Genomic DNA, 17,836 nt, shown 5'->3' on the forward strand with positions numbered 1-17,836 from the left:
AAAGCCGAAAAGGGAGAGGGGTGTCTGTGATAATAGGGCGGGAAAAAGAAGACATGAACAGAGAGGCCGAAAGAGAAGAGAAGGTTGGAGCCTTGAAAGAAACCAAAGCGAGAACGAGAGAAGGAAAAGCGAGAGGGAGCGAGGGAAGAGGGGGGCGACTCTGGGTTAAAGGGGCGGGGGGAGAAGACATCAAACTAGAGAAAGAGAGAGCTGGGTAGTCGATTCGAGAGGACGGGAGGCGAGAGCGGAGGCAGGTGCAGCCGGAGCGGGCGAGGGCACAGGGGCGCGCCGACTGCCGCCCCTTTATAGACCGCCGCGGCCAGCGGGCAATCTGATTAGAAGCTTTGCGCTGTAACTTGGGCCGGCCGCGCTGGATCAACATGCTGGGCGCGCTTAAGTTGCTCACGCCGCCTCCTCTCCCCCCGGCAGGGCTCCCCCCCGTTGAAGCGTGTGATCGCGCTGGGCGAGGGCGCCCCGCCACCGCCGCCTGAGCCCTGCGAGCTGCGGAGAGCGCTGTGGCGCGCTGGATGGCCCCCGGGAGGCGTGCGCTCTGCTCAGGGGGGACGCGGCCGGAGAGGAGCCCCTGCGCCCCGCAGATCGTCGCCTGACGCCGCAGTCGGGAGCCGCCGCCAGCCTCTCCAGCCCTGGGATGTGCCAGCGCTAGTTGGAGCCGCGGAGACGGGCGAGGAGAGCCGAGGGCGCACGGAGGCGCGCACGGGACCCCTCCAGCCAGCTCCAGGTAGGAGAAGAAGGGGCTCCGGGGCGGGCTGCGTCCGGGGGCTCGGAGGGGAGGCTGGCTCCCCGTCCTGCTGCAGTGTATCGCACGCTGGTGCTCTTGGATGCGTGCCTGAGCTCGTACTGGAGATGGACGGGGGTGCCGGGGAGATGCTCTGCTTCCAGCTTCCCCGTGCAGTCTGGGAACTGCATGCCCGGCCGGCCCGGGCTACCGCAGGGCTGCATCCGCCGGCGTCCCGGCAGCGAGTGAACTGCGTCCTCCCGTGCCCCGGCAGCGAGTGGACTGCGTCCCCGGCACAGCGTTCCCCCAGCGTCCCAGGATAGCCCGGGCTGTGCTTCCCAGGCAACGATTGCCCCCCGCTTCTCATCATCACCCGACCAGCCTCGCCGGGAGCGCGCCCCGTGGCATCGTACCCCCGGGGTCCTGGGACAGTCCCCAGCCCTCCCGGGCAGCGTGTTACTTGCATCTCCACCATGACCTGGTGCCCAGGGAGTCTGCTTGAGGTGGCTCGTGAGCGGCAGGACTTCAACCACCCAATGTAATGCCAGGCTGCACCTCCAGCCTTCCCAGGCAGCCAGCGCGCTATAATCCCCCAAACACGTCCCTCCCACCCCCCCGCAGCATGTGAACTGTTTGCCCCAGACCACCCACCCCTAGGCAGCCAGTGGGCTACATTCCCCCAGTCTCCGATGGCAATTTGTAAGCTGCAACCCCACCGCCTCCAAAGGCAGCCTGTAATCTGAATTCCCCCAGTCTCTCTGGGCTGTCTGTAGGCTGCATTTTCACCTCCTCGCCGGCAGGTTTTTAGGCTGCATTCCACTAGCTACCTATAAACAATATATGACATAGGAGCTGCGATCCCATAGACTCCACAGGCATCCCGTGGGCTGCATCCCCCAGTCTGCTAATGAAGCCTGTGAGCTGTGTTCACCCACCCTCCGAAGGCAGCCTGTAAGCCTCATTTCACCAGCCTCTACGGGCAGCCTGTAAACCGCATTTCATCTGCCTCTACAGGCAGCCTGTAAACCGCATTTCATCTGTCTCTACAGGCAGCTACGCTGCATTTCATCAGCCTTAAAGGCTACCTGTAAACTGCATAACCCTAGTCCCAAAGGCAGCTCATATACCGCAATCCCCCAGCCCCCCCTGTTAACTCATTACCCCAGCCTCCCTGTTAACTAATTCCCCCAGCCCCCCCTTAACTCATTCCCCAGCCTCCCTGTTAACTAATTCCCCCAGCCCCCCCTTAACTCATTCCACAGCCTCCCTGTTAACTAATTCCCCCAGCCTCCATGTTAACTCATTCCCCCAGCCTCCATGTTAACTAATTCCCCCAGCCTCCATGTTAACTAATTCCCCCAGCCTCCCCTGTTAACTCATTCCCCCAGCCTCCCCTGTTAACTCATTCCCCCAGCCTCCCCAGGCAACCTGAGAGCAGAATTCCTCCAGCGTTCCTGGCAGACTGAGGGCGGATATCTTGTGGGAATGAGTTAACATGGAGGCTGGGGGAATGAGTTAACATGGAGGCTGGGGGAATGAGCTAACAGGAAGGCTGGGGAATGAGTTAACAGGGGAGGCTGGTGAATCAGGTAACAGGGGAGGCTGGGAATGAGTTAACAGGGGAGGCTGGGGGAATGAGTTAACAAGGAGGCTGGGGGAATGAGTTAACAAGGAGGCTGGGGGAATGAGTTAACAGGGGAGGCTGGGGGAATGCGGTATAGGAGCTGCCTTTTGGGGCTAGGGTTATGTAGCTTACATGCAGCCTTTGGGGGCAGATGAAATGCGGGTTACAGGTTGCCTGTGAGCTGCACTCCCCCACTTCCCCGGGCTGCCTGTGAGCTGCACTCCTCTGCACCCCCAGGCTGTCTCAGAGGTGCACCCCCCAGCTTTCCAGAGCTGCCAGTGAGCCTCACTTCCCCATGTCACCCAGCTATCTGTGAGCTGCCCCTCTCTTCCACGGGCTGCCTGTGAGCTGCAGTACCCTCTACTTCCAGAGGAAGCTGTTAGCTACACTGCAAGCTTCCCCAGACTGCCTGTGAGCTGCCCCCTCCCTCATACCGGGGCTGCCTGTCAGATGCACTCCCTTACTTCCCCAGCTGCCTGTGAACTGCAGTCCCATTTACTTCCCCAGGCTGCCTGTGTTCCATCACTTACCCCTGCTGCCTGTGAGCTGCACTCCTCTGCATCACTAGGCTGCTTCTGAGCTGCACTCCCCCGCTCTCCCCAGCTGCCTGTGAGCTGCACTTCATCACTTCCCACTTCTGTCTGTGAGCTGCACTCCATCACTTCCCCTTCTGCCTGTGAGCTGCACTCCCCCGCTCCCCCCTGCTGCCTGTGAGCTGCACTCCCCCGCTCCCCCTGCTGCCTGTGAGCTTCACTCTCACACTCCCACCCTGCTGCCTGTGAGCTGCACCCCATCACTTCCCCATGCTACCTGTGAGCTGCACTCCCCGCTCTCCCCTGCTGCCTGTGAGTGCACTCCCCCACTTCCCCCTGCTGCCTGTGAGCTGCACTCCCCGGCTCCCCCTGCTGCCTGTGAGCTGCCCATCCCCTCTTCCCGAGCTGCCTGCGAGCTTCACTCCCCCACTTCCCCGGGCTGCCTGTGAGCTGCCCTTCCCCTCTTCCCCGGGCTGCCTGTGAGCTGCCCTTCCCCTCTTCCCGAGCTGCCTGCGAGCTTCACTCCCCCACTTCCCCGGGCTGCCTGTGAGCTGCCCTTCCCCTCTTCCCCGGGCTGCCTGTGAGCTGCCCTTCCCCTCTTCCCCGGGCTGCCTGTGAGCTGCCCTTCCCCTCTTCCCTGGGCTGCCTGTGAGCTGCCCTTCCCCTCTTCCCCGGGCTGCCTGTGAGCTGCCCTTCCCCTCTTCCCCGGGCTGCCTGTGAGCTGCCCTTCCCCTCTTCCCCGGGCTGCCTGTGAGCTTCACTCTCACTCCTCTCGAGGTTGCAGGGAGCTCGTTTCCCCAGCCCCCCCCCCCCATCAGTCGGTGCACTGCATTTGCTACCCCCCCCCCCCCCCGTCGGCAGCCGAAGGGTCGCAGCCCCCAGTTTTCCCACGCAGCTCTCGAGCTGGATTCCCAGCCTCTCCAGGGGTCTAGAGAAGAGCACAGCCGCGGCCTCCAATGATGCCCCAAACATTGAGCAAGCTGCACACGCACCCTCTTCAGACCACTCGAAACCCCCTCTCTCGCAATCTCCACCCCCCCCCCCCCCCCAAATCTACCCTGGTGCTCCCCGTGATCTGAATTTCCCAAACCAACTCTTCTTAGGAACTGAATCCCCCCCTGCCTCTTCTAATCCCAGCCAACCCGCCCTGACACCGTGTGACCGCCTGCACCCTCTGATCTCCGACAGACCTCCCTCCACCTCAGTAAGATGTTTTTTTTCCATGTTGGAGAGGGGTCTGCAAAGGCGATCACTGGGGCTCCAGGAAGGGGTTGCGGACGTAGGGGAGACGTAAGAAACGTCGAGATGACCCCCCCAGTAAGACATGTCAGGACCCCTCCGGTTCAGTCTGAACTCACTTGGAAGAGACCGTGGTGGCCCCAGGATATCCCCCCATACCCCCCATTTGCAAATAACAGCACTCCAAATGTGTAGCACTGAGGAGAGTGGGCTTGAGTTAAATTGAAAGGAAGATATAGCGTTTGGGAAGCACGTTCACAGCAACCAGGCACTATAAGTGCTGTGGCAGAGGTAACAGGGTTTAAAAGCACTCTGTGACGCAGCATACTAGTATCAGGGGGCACGTGAGAGTGGGTAACTCTCTGTAGCGCCCTCGGGTGTAAACTTCTGCGAGGTCGTCCTGGCTCAGAAGACGAGCGCCGGCGCCGGAAGTGTCTGGGTGCGTAGGGTTCGGTGTGCTGCAGCTGGCACGCACTTTATAGCGCCAAACCTGCGTGTGTGGCGCATTGCGTGAATGCACAGCTCCAACTGGTCTTCGAGGAGCAAGACGGACTCGGATGGGTGGTGGCGGTGGCGGTAAAAAACGGTAGCGCTTTTCACATTGCACCCCCACCTCGCAGGTTTGCACTGTGTGAGATGTAGATGGTTGAAGTGCATGAACCAAGGCAAGGTGCGAGCAGTGGCTTTGGGTCACTGTGCGTTGACAGTTCAGCACGGATCTGTTTGCAGCGCTATAAAAGGTCAGCACCACCTCCTAGGCTTAAAGTGTGGGAGCTGTAAAGATGCTAGAAGTGCGTCTACTGCATCCTCGGAAGGGTGTAGTGGGCGGGTGTAAGTGCAAGAGAAAAAGCTCTTCGCAGCCAGGATTAATTACCATCACTGGAAGTTTACAAGCACTTCTCAGCAGTGGGAGGATATCAGCACTTCTCAGCCAGGATTCATTACTATCAGTGGGGGGCTACATGCACTTCTCAGCGGGCATTCATTACTATCAGTGGGAGGGTACCAGCACTTTTCAGCAGAGATGCATTACTATTGCTGGAAGCTTACAAGCACTTCTCAGCAGTGGGAGGATACCAGCACTTCTCAGCCAGTATTCATTACTACCAGTGGGAGGCCACAAGCACTTCTCATCAGAGATTCATTACTATCACAGGAAGTTTACAAGCACTTCTCAGAAGAGGGAGGATACCAGCACTTCTCAGCCAGGATTATTGCTACCAATGGGAGGCTACAAGCACTTCTCATCAGAGATACATTACTATCAGTGGGAGGGTACCAGCACTTTTCAGCAGAGATTCATTACTATCACTGGAAGTTTACAATCACTTCTCAGCAGTGGGAGGATACCAGCACTTCTCAGCCAGTATTCATTACTACAAGTGGGAGGCCACAAGCACTTCTCATCAGAGATTCATTACTATCACAGGAAGTTTACAAGCACTTCTCAGAAGAGGGAGGATACCAGCACTTCTCAGCCAGGATTATTGCTACCAATGGGAGGCTACATGCACTTCTCAGCAGAGATGCATTTATATCAGTGGGAGGCTTCAAGCACTTCTCAGCAGAGATTCATTACTATCATTGAATTTTACCAGCACTTTTCAGCAGTGGAAGGATGCGAGCACTTCGCAGACAGGATTCATTGCTACCAGTGGGAGGGGACCAGAACGGCTCAGCAGGGATGAATTACTATCAGTGGGAAGGGTACCAGCAGTTCTCAGCACTCAAAGGGCGATTGGAGGAATGCTTGCACTAAGCCTACCCACAGGCAATTGGTCGGGGTAACATTTCGACCCATCCTTTTTAGCCCACAGAGCCACCTCAGTTTTGACCCAGCCATATGGAAATCAGTCTTGACCCTGCTATAATATCAACAGTCCAGCCCGAACAGCCAGGCCGGGTCCTCTCCGAACCGAAACACAAGTAACCCAAGACCATTTTCGCCCTGATTGGGCTTCTTCAGTCGGGTGTAGCTTGGTTCCATTGGCACAGTGAGCAAGGACCCACATCTGGGCATATCCTTAGCCTCTTAGGGAGTTATGGCAAGCTCAAAAGATGATGGTAGGAATGCTTGCAATAAGCCTACCCACTGGCAATTGGTTGGGGTATCATTCCAACCCATCGTTCTTCGGCCCACCATGCCACCTCAGCTCATGTAGTGATTTGCATATGGTGGGCCTTTCTCTCGAGTGGCATGGTGGGTAAAAATAATGACATGGAATGGAGCCTGAGTGATTGACAGTGACTTAGATTAATTCAAGCATTCCATCCATCACCTTGTTGTCGCAGTGCCATTTTAGCAGCACTTCTCAGCAGAGATGCATTACTATCAGTTGGAGGCAACCAGCACTTCTCAGCAGAGGTGGACTGCTGTCACTGGACGTTTACCAGCCCTTCTCAAGAGTGGTGCATTGTTATTTCTGGGTGGGTACCAGCACTTCTCAGCAGAGATGCATTACTATTGGTGGAAGTCACTCGCACTTCTCAGCAGGGGTGAATTGATGTTATTTGAACTTTACCACAACTTCTCAGCAGAGTTGAGTTGCTATCTCTGGGACGGTACCAGCACTTCTCAACATGGAAGCATTGCTTTCAGTGGGAGGATACCAGGACTTCTCAGCAGAGATGTGTTGCTGTCAATTGTAGGGTCCCAGCAGTTCTCAGCAGGGATACATTGCTATCAGTGGGAGGGTACCAGGACTTCTCAGCAGAGATGTGGTGCTGTCAATTGTAGGGTCCCAGCAGTTCTCAGCAGGGATACATTGCTATCAGTGGGAGGGTACCAGGACTTCTCAGCAGAGATGTCTTGCTGTCAATTGTAGGGTCCCAGCAGTTCTCAGCAGGGAATCATTCTTATCAGTGGGAGGATACCAGGACTTCTCAGCAGAGATGTGTTGCTGTCAATTGTAGGGTCCCAGAAGTTCTCAGCAGGGATACATTGCTTTCAGTGGGAGGATACCAGGACTTCTCAGCAGAGATGTGTTGCTGTCAATTGTAGGGTCCCAGCAGTTCTCAGCAGGGATACATTGCTATCAGTGGGAGGGTACCAGGACTTCTCAGCAGAGATGTCTTGCTGTCAATTGTAGGGTCCCAGCAGTTCTCAGCAGGGATACATTGCTATCAGTGGGAGGGTACCAGGACTTCTCAGCAGAGATGTCTTGCTGTCAATTGTAGGGTCCCAGCAGTTCTCAGCAGGGAATCATTGCTATCAGTGGGAGGATACCAGGACTTCTCAGCAGAGATGTGTTGCTGTCAATTGTAGGGTCCCAGAAGTTCTCAGCAGGGATACATTGCTATCAGTGGGAGGGTCCAGGGACTTGTCAGCAGAGATGTTTTGCTGTCAGTGGGATAGTACCAGCAGTTCTCAGCAGGGATACATTGCTATCAGTGGGAGGGTACCAGGACTTCTCAGCAGAGATGTGTTGCTGTCAATTGTAGGGTCCCAGCAGTTCTCAGCAGGGATACATTGCTATCAGTGGGAGGGTACCAGGACTTCTCAGCAGAGATGTCTTGCTGTCAATTGTAGGGTCCCAGCAGTTCTCAGCAGGGAATCATTGCTATCAGTGGGAGGATACCAGGACTTCTCAGCAGAGATGTGTTGCTGTCAATTGTAGGGTCCCAGAAGTTCTCAGGAGGGATACATTGCTATCAGTGGGAGGGTCCAGGGAATTGTCAGGAGAGATGTCTTGCTGTCAGTGGGATAGTACCAGCAGTTCTCAGCAGGGATACATTCCTATCAGTGGGAGGGTCCAGGGAATTGTCAGGAGAGATGTCTTGCTGTCAGTGGGATAGTACCAGCAGTTCTCAGCAGGGATACATTGCTATCAGTGGGAGGGTCCCAGGACTATGGTGTGCATTACTATCAGTGGGAGTTTTCATCAGCGATACATTTCTATAAGTGGAAGGGTACCATAAGTTCTCAGTAGGAATATATTGCTGACAGTGGGAGGGTGCCAGCAGGAATAAATTTCTATCAGTGGAATAATACCCGCTGTTTTCAGCAGGGATACATCGCTATCAGTGAGACGGTGCCAGCAGTTCTCAGCAGGAATACATTGCTAACAGTGGGAGTGTACCAGCAGTTCTCAGCAGGAATACATTGCTCTCAGTTGGAGGGCCCCAGGACTTCTCAGCTGGGATGTTTGCTGTCAGTTGGATAGTGTAAGCAGTTATCACCAATGACACCTTGCTATCAGTGGGAGCATGCCATGACTTCTCAGCAGAGATACCTTGCTATCAGTGGGATAGTTCTAGCAGTTCTCAGCAGGGATATATTGCTATCATGGGGGGGTCCCAGGATGTGTCAGCTGAAATCCCTTGATGTCAGGGGAATAGTACCAATAGGTCTCAGCAGGGATACCTTGCCATCAGTTGGAATATATCGGGACTTAGGTGTGCATTACTATCAGTGGGATAGTACCAGCAGTTCTCAGCAGTAATACGTTGCTATCAGTGGGATAGTACCAGCAGTTCTCAGCAGTAATACGTTGCTATCAGTGGGATAGTACCAGCAGTTTCCAGCAGGGATGCACTACTATCAGTTGGAAGGCACCAGCAGTTCTTAGCAGCAATGTATTGCTGTGAGTGGGAGGGTACCATCAGTTCTCAGCATGAATATATTGCTATCAGGGGAAGGATACCAGCAGTTCTCAGCAGGTGTGCATTACTATCAGCAGGAGGGGTACCAGCCGTTCTCAGCAGGAATACTTAGCAATCAATGGCATTTCTTCAATACTTACTCTGCTGTTTGGGCGTGTTCCAGAGCGTTCATCTACCCTCGAGGGAAGGAGCGAGGCTTTAATCTGCCAAGGGCTTTAAGTGGGCCGGGTCCTGTCGGTGCTCAGCACCGGCAGTTCTAGAAAACAGGTGCCGAGACAGGTCCCTCTCGGGCTCTCCATTTTTGCCCTCACTCTCAGGGTGAAAAAGATATTCTTAACTCTCCAGCAGTTGTACCACCCTTCATTGCTTTTGAGGTGTCTTCTAAGAGACTCGTTAAAGTTATTTCACAGTCTCATCATTTAAAAATGGAAGCCTTTTCAATAATATATACACAACGAAGCCATAGTTGTTGCTAATTTTATTTTCTGCAACTAACAACCATTGGCAAAGCTAATAGTCCTGGCTTGATATATGTGTAATGTTACTTGTTGTATATGGATATCTGGATGCAACGATAGAAGCAGCAAAATACCAGACAAAATATATTTTTGTTTTTAACCTAGGTGTTGTTTATCCACGACCTTAATTAAATTGGCCACGCCCCTTTGAGAGACCCCCAGTTTTTTCATCCCACTTAAAGCCCAGAATCTAACCTTCGTGGAAGCGCTTAGACTCGATTCTGCAGTTGTGCGCGTGTGGGATGGGGGCAGGGGGTGGTTAATCGGCCTTAATGAGAGGGTGGTGGACATTATTCTACTGTAATGTCGGTGTGTGTTGATTTATTCTGCCTTTACGAAGTTCTGGTCTTTACCCTGCCCCTCGTGAGCGTCAGGGGCATTCATCCGTCCTCGGGGGAGGGCGATTCGTTATGATCTGCTCCTGTGAATGGGGTGGGGGGGGGGGCGTTGCCAGTAGGTGGGGGCTGACCGAGACATATATCAATCCTTCTTATAGCATACGGGTCTTTACTCTCATAATGCATTTGTTTCAGAGTGTTCGGCCTTCACGGTCCATACATCACTTACATAAAATCGGAAATGTTCGTCGTTTTCATTCACAGAAAAAATCACGCGCTCGATGCCACTCTATAAGCCCGTGTGACAGGGCGGGGGCCCCTCATTCCCCCTGGGGGGAGGGTTAGGACTTTACTCTGCCCCTCGGAGCGGGGGAGGGCGGGCGCCCCTTCTTGCGGACGCCGTTGTCCTGTGGCCGGTTCCTAAAAGGGAGCCTGCCGGCATTTTCACCGTTTGCAGGAGTCAGTCTGAGTGTGGGGGGCAGAAGGGCCCTCATTGTGGGGGAGCTGAGAGGGTCTTTGGGGGGTGCTGCGGGGTGTGTGGTTCTGAGTGTGTCAGACCATTCATGTCATGAGTGTAGGAGAGGCTGGATTTCCGAAGTGCTGATGTCCAAAGTGTGGGTGTGTGTGGGTGCCAGGAGTGTGAATGTCTAGTGTGTGGGAGGCAGTTGGTGCCTTGAGTGTGGGAGGCTGCAAATGTCCAGGTTATGGGTGCTCTAAATGTAGGATGCTCAGAAAATAGTTAATGTAGGCAGTGCTTGAAATGGAAAAATAGAAGTGCAGGCACTCTGTAGCAAAGTATCTGCTTATTCTGAGAAGTGCCGGTACACTCCAATTAAAAGTATAGCATTTCTCTTGAGAAGTGCCGGTACTCTCCCTCCCAAAATAAAAAAAAAGTGCTGGTACTCCGTACTGGACAGTACCGGGATATTTAAAGCACTGAATGTAGGCGAATGTGCCTGAGTGCGGGTGGCCTGAATTTGGGTGTCGGAGGATCTGAGTGCGGATGCCGGAAGCTTTGAATGTCCCTCGGGGATGCGGCTCCGGGGGTCCTGGAGTGGGGGAAGCTGTGTGAGGCCGGCCTGGGGTGATGTGTGTGAGGGAAGCTCGGTGTGTCCTTTGAAGGGGGCTCTGGGTGAGGGATGCTGATGCTACGCTCGTTTGAATCGCTCCGTGCAGGGCGAGGTTCAGCACCACGACCCAGCAGACAGCTCCGAGGGCATCCGCGGGCCTGGGGAGCGAGCGGCTTCCATGATTAGCAACGCGCCGACGCTAACTGAGCTGTTATTCAGTTTTAAATAGCACGAACTCGACCCGAAGGTATTGGAGCACTTTTCATGAGCACCAGTTGCATTACACATGGACACATTCATTTTTTTGGTGGGCACTGTGACCTTAAGTGATTTGCCCAGAATCACAGGCTGTTGAGCCGAGGCCGAGAATCGAACCTGATGCCCAAGCTCCAACGTTGGCAGCTCTAGCAATTATGCCACATCCTCTGGCTGGTATTCTTTAATATCTTTATTCGGCAATTTTATCACCATAAAAGAGTACATATACATATACAATTCCGATTTACCAATAAAAATTTGTAAAATACATAAGAACAAGGAGATCTCATTTTGATAGATTTACAACACATCCAGATTAGTATCGGCCTGTAGGGCCCCCCGGGATTTTAATAAACGGGAGCGTGTCAGCCATACATTTCCCAAAAATTTAGCCACCCCACAGATCATGAAGGCAGACGAAGAGTCTGTAGAGAGGACACGAAGTGCCTGTTTATGGCACCTCAACCCTAATTCCCTGCAGACAGGTTTCAGCCAAAGCTTCCTCGCCCCTTTGTAGGCTGGGCATGCAAAAAACAGGTGGGCCACCGATTCCTTGGGGGCCGCACAGCCGGGGCATGTACGTGAGAGAGCATCAGAGGTCGACCAACTCGCCGTGAAATCAAGTACCGGAAGCGTCCCATAGCGCAGTTTCAGGTACAGCGATCGATCCAACGGTTTAGTTATTAGGTCTAAAAAGGGTTCCAATTTCCTTACACACTTAATTGATAAAAATTGGTCCGTAAGTGAACCCACATTCATAGCCCTCGTGGCCTTACTCTGAACCCAATCCCAGTAAAGTTTTTTAATAACGGCTTTAGGTGGCGGGGATTGCGACTCCCATGCCTCTCTTAGACCCAGATTAATGGCCAAGTCTTTCAGTTTTTTTAGCCATCCTATTTTATTACCTGTGTCCAGCAAGAGTAGATCGTCCATCCCTTCTGCATACTTAGCAAGCTCCTCAGTTCTTCTTAGTCGGGACCAGAAGAGCAACGGGCGAAGCCTCACCAAGTCTTTTAAAGATCTTCTGCCCAAATCTAGTCTTAGGGGGATCATTGGTGTTGAAGCGGGGAGAGCAACCACTTTCCTAAAGAAATTATTTTCTGCCACCATCAAATCTGTAACCCCTTCGAACCCCCAAAGTTCGGAGCCATATAGTGCTGAAGGAAGAATCTGTCCCTCATAGATGGCCATAACTGGAGAAACCGGTTTACTGCTTGATTCCCGGAGTTCCTTCAACGTCACCCCGGAAACTCTACGATGACTAAGGAGCATTTTGGAAAGATGATCTTTCCAGGTCATACGACTGTTTATCCGGACTCCAAGATAGTCAAAAGATGTGACCAGCTCAAGGGGGGCACTATTGAGCACGAGGTGATTTTTAAATCTTTTAGAGGGGGCAAAAGCCATCAATTTGGTTTTTGAGGTGTTGATGGTTAAGCCTCGAGTAGTACAAAAGGAGCTAAACAGGTTCAAGAGTTTTTGTAAGCCCACCGGGGATTTAGAGATTAATAGGGTATCGTCCGCGAAGAGAAGTGTGGGGATTTTCTCCCCCGCCAGGGATGGGGCGTCCGTCTCTTCCCCCTTCAGATGGTCCACAACTCCGTTTACAAATAGGGAGAAGAGGGTCGGAGCCATGACACAACCCTGGCGTACTCCTCTCCGCACAGGGATCTTATCTGTTAATTGTCCCTGCGATCCCCATCTAACCCGCGCATAATTCCCCTCATGCAGCTTCATTATTAAATACAGAAGGCTACTGGGAAACCCCATTTCACCAAGTATTTGCCAGAGTTTTGCACGAGGGACCAGGTCGAAAGCAGTCTTGAGATCTATGAAGGCCATATACAAACTGCCTTTCTTGATGGTAACCGCCTTCCAATAGATTGCAAAAAAGCGAAAGACCTGGTCCATCGTGCCAACCTTCTTTCTAAACCCCGCCTGCAAGTGGGAGAGAACACTAGCCTCCTCTATCCAGTCATCGACTCTCGAGATGATGACCCTGCCGACCACTTTCTGGATGATGTCAATCAGACTAATAGGTCTGTAGTTCGCAGGGTCATCTCTTGCCCCCTTCTTGTGCACAGTAACTACCTCGGCTCCTTTCCAGGAGTCTGGTACTTGATGACCCCTCGTGATCAGATTCATAATACTGGCAATTAGTTTGGCCCAAACTTCTGGCTCAGCCTTCAGCAAATCTCCGGGGATCCCATCCTGCCCGGCGGCTTTCTTAGGGATAAGGCGTCTGATTGCCAACAATACTTCTGAGGGCGAAAATAACAAGTCTGTATCGTCCGGTTTTGCCCCTTCACCCAACCCATTCACCCCAAAACTCGATGTTTCCTCTATGTCGCCATATAGGGATGAAAAGTGAGTAAACCATTGCTGGCTAGTTATATGAACAGCCAGTGGTTGCGATTTACCCTGCCTTGTTTTGTTAATCAAATCCCAAAAGAGGTTCGGGTTCTTACTGCTCACAGCCAAGGAGAGTTCCTGCCAATGCCGTTCCTCCCACTCCCGTTTGGCCAGAAATAGTGCTTTCAGATAATCCTTCCTGGCCGCTCTAACCAGCAAGGAGTCACCCGAAAGCAGAGCTCTTGTCAGATTTTTCCTAGTGCTCTTGCAATGTTCAGTATACCAAGGTTTGCAAAGAGTAGACGGCATAGCGGGAACCCTGTTACCTTTCCCCTTGGAAGTAAAGAATTGGCCCACTTGGTCTATTGTCGATTTATAGACAGAATCAAGTAAGGGGTGATGGGGATCAGTAGGCCGATTGTCTCCCTCCCAGATCTCTAATTTAGAGGTCAAACCCTCAATCAGGGTCTTAATGCTATCCATATCGTCCTCCCCTAGGTTGGCCTTGTCCCATTTTAATCTGCGGTTGTTATTACATGGGACCACCTCTTTAGATATTTTTAAGGAGTCACTCACCCCCCTGGCATTAAGACCCCCCCAATTGAACTTACAGCACAAGGGGTTGTGGTCACTATCCTGACTAGGAGAGACCTTCATATCAATGAGGTCCGCCCAGAATCCAACATTCATTAAGATGTAATCTATTCGGGACGGGCCTGATAGTCTATTAAAGGTCACTGCCCCTGACTGGTCGGATAAAGTCCTGCCATTAAGGGCTCTTAGTTTAAAATCCCTAGTCAGTGCGTTCAATTGAATAACCTTAGGTGACCATTTCTTAATAGTGGGGAGGGAGAGCGTTGGAATGGACCATTTCGAATCCTCCTCTTCAATTCCCAAGGGGTCATCCCCAAGGAGGGGTTCGAAAGTACAGTTAAAATCACCCCCCACAAGAATTTTAGCCGAACAAGAGCAGTTGGCTAAGGCCATTTCAAGGGCTGATAGAGTCGAAGAGGTAGAGTCACCCGGTGTCCCTCTAACGTAAACATTAAGTAGGTCAAGCCTGGCTGCATCCTCCCGTCCTCTCGCCGAAAGGTGGAGTATATCATTACAGTCCACATTGTGGCGTGTGACCCCCCAATTCAGGTCTATTTTTAACCAAACAATGAGCCCACCCGCTGGTCTGCCCTTACCTCTGCTTACAGCAGGCACAAAGTGGGTGGAAAACCCCGATTTGTGTAGCGGGACTAAGCTCCATGTTTCCTGAAAGAGGCAAACATCAAACTGCTCAATGAATGTATGCCACTCCGGGATGTCGAGCTTCCTCTTTAACCCGGCAATGTTCCAAGATAGGAGGTTTATTACCCGTTGTCCTCTAGGAAAAGAAATGCTACCCACCACAGTCGGACTCTCATCGACCGCCCTGCACGTATGATTCCCCTCCTCACTAACCAGTGAGGTAGTGGATATAGGGCAACCAGCCATAATAGGTAGAGGCCCGGCTAGCCCAGAATCTTCAGTAAGTTCGTTGGTAATGGCCGTATGGGCGGAAAGTAAACTATCTACTCCTGCTTCTATGAACCCTCCGTTTAATCCAGTATCCTCTGCTCCATAGAGTTCATACTCACCCCCCCCAAGCCCCAGACTTCAATCGCAGTCTTCCAGCCCTGACAGCTGGGAAAACCGATTGTAAGTATCCAACGGGGTAAAAGGTATTAGGTGGTTCATCCTAGAGCCCATGTTCAGCGAATATCTATTAGGAACCGTAGACCAAGCGGAGTGTAAGTCAGGCATCCTGGTGGACTGGTGCCCATACTGGGGATGATTGTTAATATAGGGATTTATAAGGGGCGGCCTAAAAGACCGAGATCTCTTAACGTATTTAGTGGTAGTGGCTTCAAGCCTGGGATAAAAGAATGTTAAAGCCCGTGGGGTGATGCCAGTTTCTCCGTTCCCAGGTGGCCAGTTTAAGATATAATCAACTGCCCGCGGGTCTCTAAAGTTAACCACCACTAAGTCCCCCTCTATATTTTTCGTGGTACTCCCCAGCCAGTTAATCCTTCTGACATGGACTATGTCCCCATCTATATTCGGTGCTATCGGCCTATGCATCCTCAACCAGTGGATGATTTTATTCTTAAGGTCAACATATCCCTCCTTCTTATTACCTGTTAGCAGTGGCACCCCCGATAAAACCACAACGTAAGGCACAGCTTCTGGGGGGATCTCTACTTGTGGAACCCTTTTATGAGCAGATCTACTATTTTCACCGTCCTTGACTGTATTTTGGATGTTGCTAATCGAAGCCTTTAAGAGTGGTTTGGAGGGGACGGCACCCGATGCAGTGACTGTTGCCTTTGAATGTTTAGACGGCAATGAGTTTTGTGGAGGGGGGTCAACTCTGCCCTGGGGCTGGCTAATTTGCTTAATCTGGGCGGGGACAGAAGAGATTCCAGGTTTCTTTGACGGTATAATAGGAGGGGGCCCTGTCGAGGATATAGATTGCACCACCCCACTCCCTTTGTTAATAGTGGCAGTGGACAAACTAGTTATAGCAGCTTCCAGGATGGTTAATCTAATTTCAACCCTCTTAATAGACTCATTAATAGGGCGGAGAAGAGATCTCAACAAAAATTCCAAATTCCCTGTCGCTGGAGAGGGAAGTTGGGGTGAAGTAGCAGATGGCGTCGCACCATTGTTGTTAATTGGAGCCGCAACATGTGTATCCACTACAGCAGGGCAAAGAGTCGGTATAGCCACACCCTGTGGTGTTTGATCCTGCTCTACAACTGTTGGGGCCTCGCGTGTAAAAAGAGTATTAGACCCTTTACCAAAATCGGTGTGCGATGTTTTGGCTGTGCCTGATACCACCCTTTGTTTCTTCCTTCTTTTACTGGGGGGAGGGCGGTGAATCTGGACTACAGGTAAAGACTTTATTTTATGCTGCTTGTGTTTAGAAGTCTCAATAACACGGCTACTGCTAGGGGTGGGTGAGACGCTTACAATGTCCTCTGAGGGCAGAGAGGGGGTAGCTACAAAGTCTCGAAATAACAAGGGTACTCCGTCTTGGCTAGTGTTAACCTCGCTCAAATCAATCAAGTCAGTCGAATCACCCTCCCGGTTCAATACATGAAGACTATCGGAGAGGGGTCTGGATTTCATATTCTCAACTGAGCGGCGCCGCTCTGCCCTGCGCTCAGCTAAGGTAGCGTCCTTTTCCCCCTCACTCTTCTTAGAAAAGTAATTCTCCAGTGAGCCATTACGTAATTTAGGGTTTTTACCCGGAGTAGCCTCTTCTGTTGCCATGTCCCTCTTGTATCGAGACACTATCCTCCAAACGGCAAGATGTAAGGCGTCAGGCCCAGCCCGGCCTCCTGCGGCCCCGGACGGCCACAGACGGTCCCGCCCTTGTCCCGGGCTTCTCCCGGCGCCCTCCCGCGCGCTCCCGCGTAGCGGGAACGACTATTTCTTTTAAGGTGGACTAGGGGGTGTGGCTGGCAGGGAGAGGAGCCCAGCTGACAGGGGCGCGCGGGGACTCCTGGAACACAGAGTCCACCCGCTCTACCCTCGCAGCCCTGCCGGTGTCACAACAGCCCCTAGCAATGTTCCACACGCTGCAGACCGCGAAGCGGGACCCGCGCAGCGGGTCCGGCGAGCAGCAGCGGCCAACAGGGAAGAAACAGGGAAGAAACAGCGAAGGTCCGTAGTTCTGTGTCCGTGGCGTTGTAAAAAGTTATGAGACGCTCCCGCTGGTGTGAATGCTGATGGTAATTAAATACCGGTGTGGTTGAGGGCGCGGCCGGCAGGGAGAGGAGCCCAGCTGACAGGGGCGCGCGGGGACTCCTGGAACACAGAGTCCACCCGCTCTACCCTCGCAGCCCTGCCGGTGTCACAACAGCCCCTAGCAATGTTCCACACGCTGCAGACCGCGAAGCGGGACCCGCGCAGCGGGTCCGGCGAGCAGCAGCGGCCAACAGGGAAGAAACAGGGAAGAAACAGCGAAGGTCCGTAGTTCTGTGTCCGTGGCGTTGTAAAAAGTTATGAGACGCTCCCGCTGGTGTGAATGCTGATGGTAATTAAATACCGGTGTGGTTGAGGGCGCGGCCGGCAGGGAGAGGAGCCCAGCTGACAGGGGCGCGCGGGGACTCCTGGAACACAGAGTCCACCCGCTCTACCCTCGCAGCCCTGCCGGTGTCACAACAGCCCCTAGCAATGTTCCACACGCTGCAGACCGCGAAGCGGGACCCGCGCAGCGGGTCCGGCGAGCAGCAGCGGCCAACAGGGAAGAAACAGGGAAGAAACAGCGAAGGTCCGTAGTTCTGTGTCCGTGGCGTTGTAAAAAGTTATGAGACGCTCCCGCTGGTGTGAATGCTGATGGTAATTAAATACCGGTGTGGTTGAGGGCGCGGCCGGCAGGGAGAGGAGCCCAGCTGACAGGGGCGCGCGGGGACTCCTGGAACACAGAGTCCACCCGCTCTACCCTCGCAGCCCTGCCGGTGTCACAACAGCCCCTAGCAATGTTCCACACGCTGCAGACCGCGAAGCGGGACCCGCGCAGCGGGTCCGGCG

The 17,836-nt window shown here is 53.1% G+C and overlaps 1 protein-coding gene across 2 annotated transcripts in view; it reads left to right on the forward strand.

Moving 5' to 3' along the window:
- The first annotated feature begins 274 nt into the window (after nucleotides 1-274).
- ELFN1 (extracellular leucine rich repeat and fibronectin type III domain containing 1) overlaps nucleotides 275-17,836 on the forward strand; it is a 782,219-nt gene continuing 764,657 nt past the window's right edge. For both annotated transcript variants that reach the window (XM_078664966.1, XM_078664967.1), the window contains exon 1: nucleotides 275-739. The gene's annotated coding sequence lies outside the window, so the exon portion shown is untranslated. The remainder of the gene's footprint in view (nucleotides 740-17,836) is intronic.

The sequence above is a fragment of the Lissotriton helveticus genome, chromosome 10 (assembly GCF_964261635.1).
Source record: "Lissotriton helveticus chromosome 10, aLisHel1.1, whole genome shotgun sequence".
Lineage (NCBI taxonomy): Eukaryota > Metazoa > Chordata > Amphibia > Caudata > Salamandridae > Lissotriton > Lissotriton helveticus.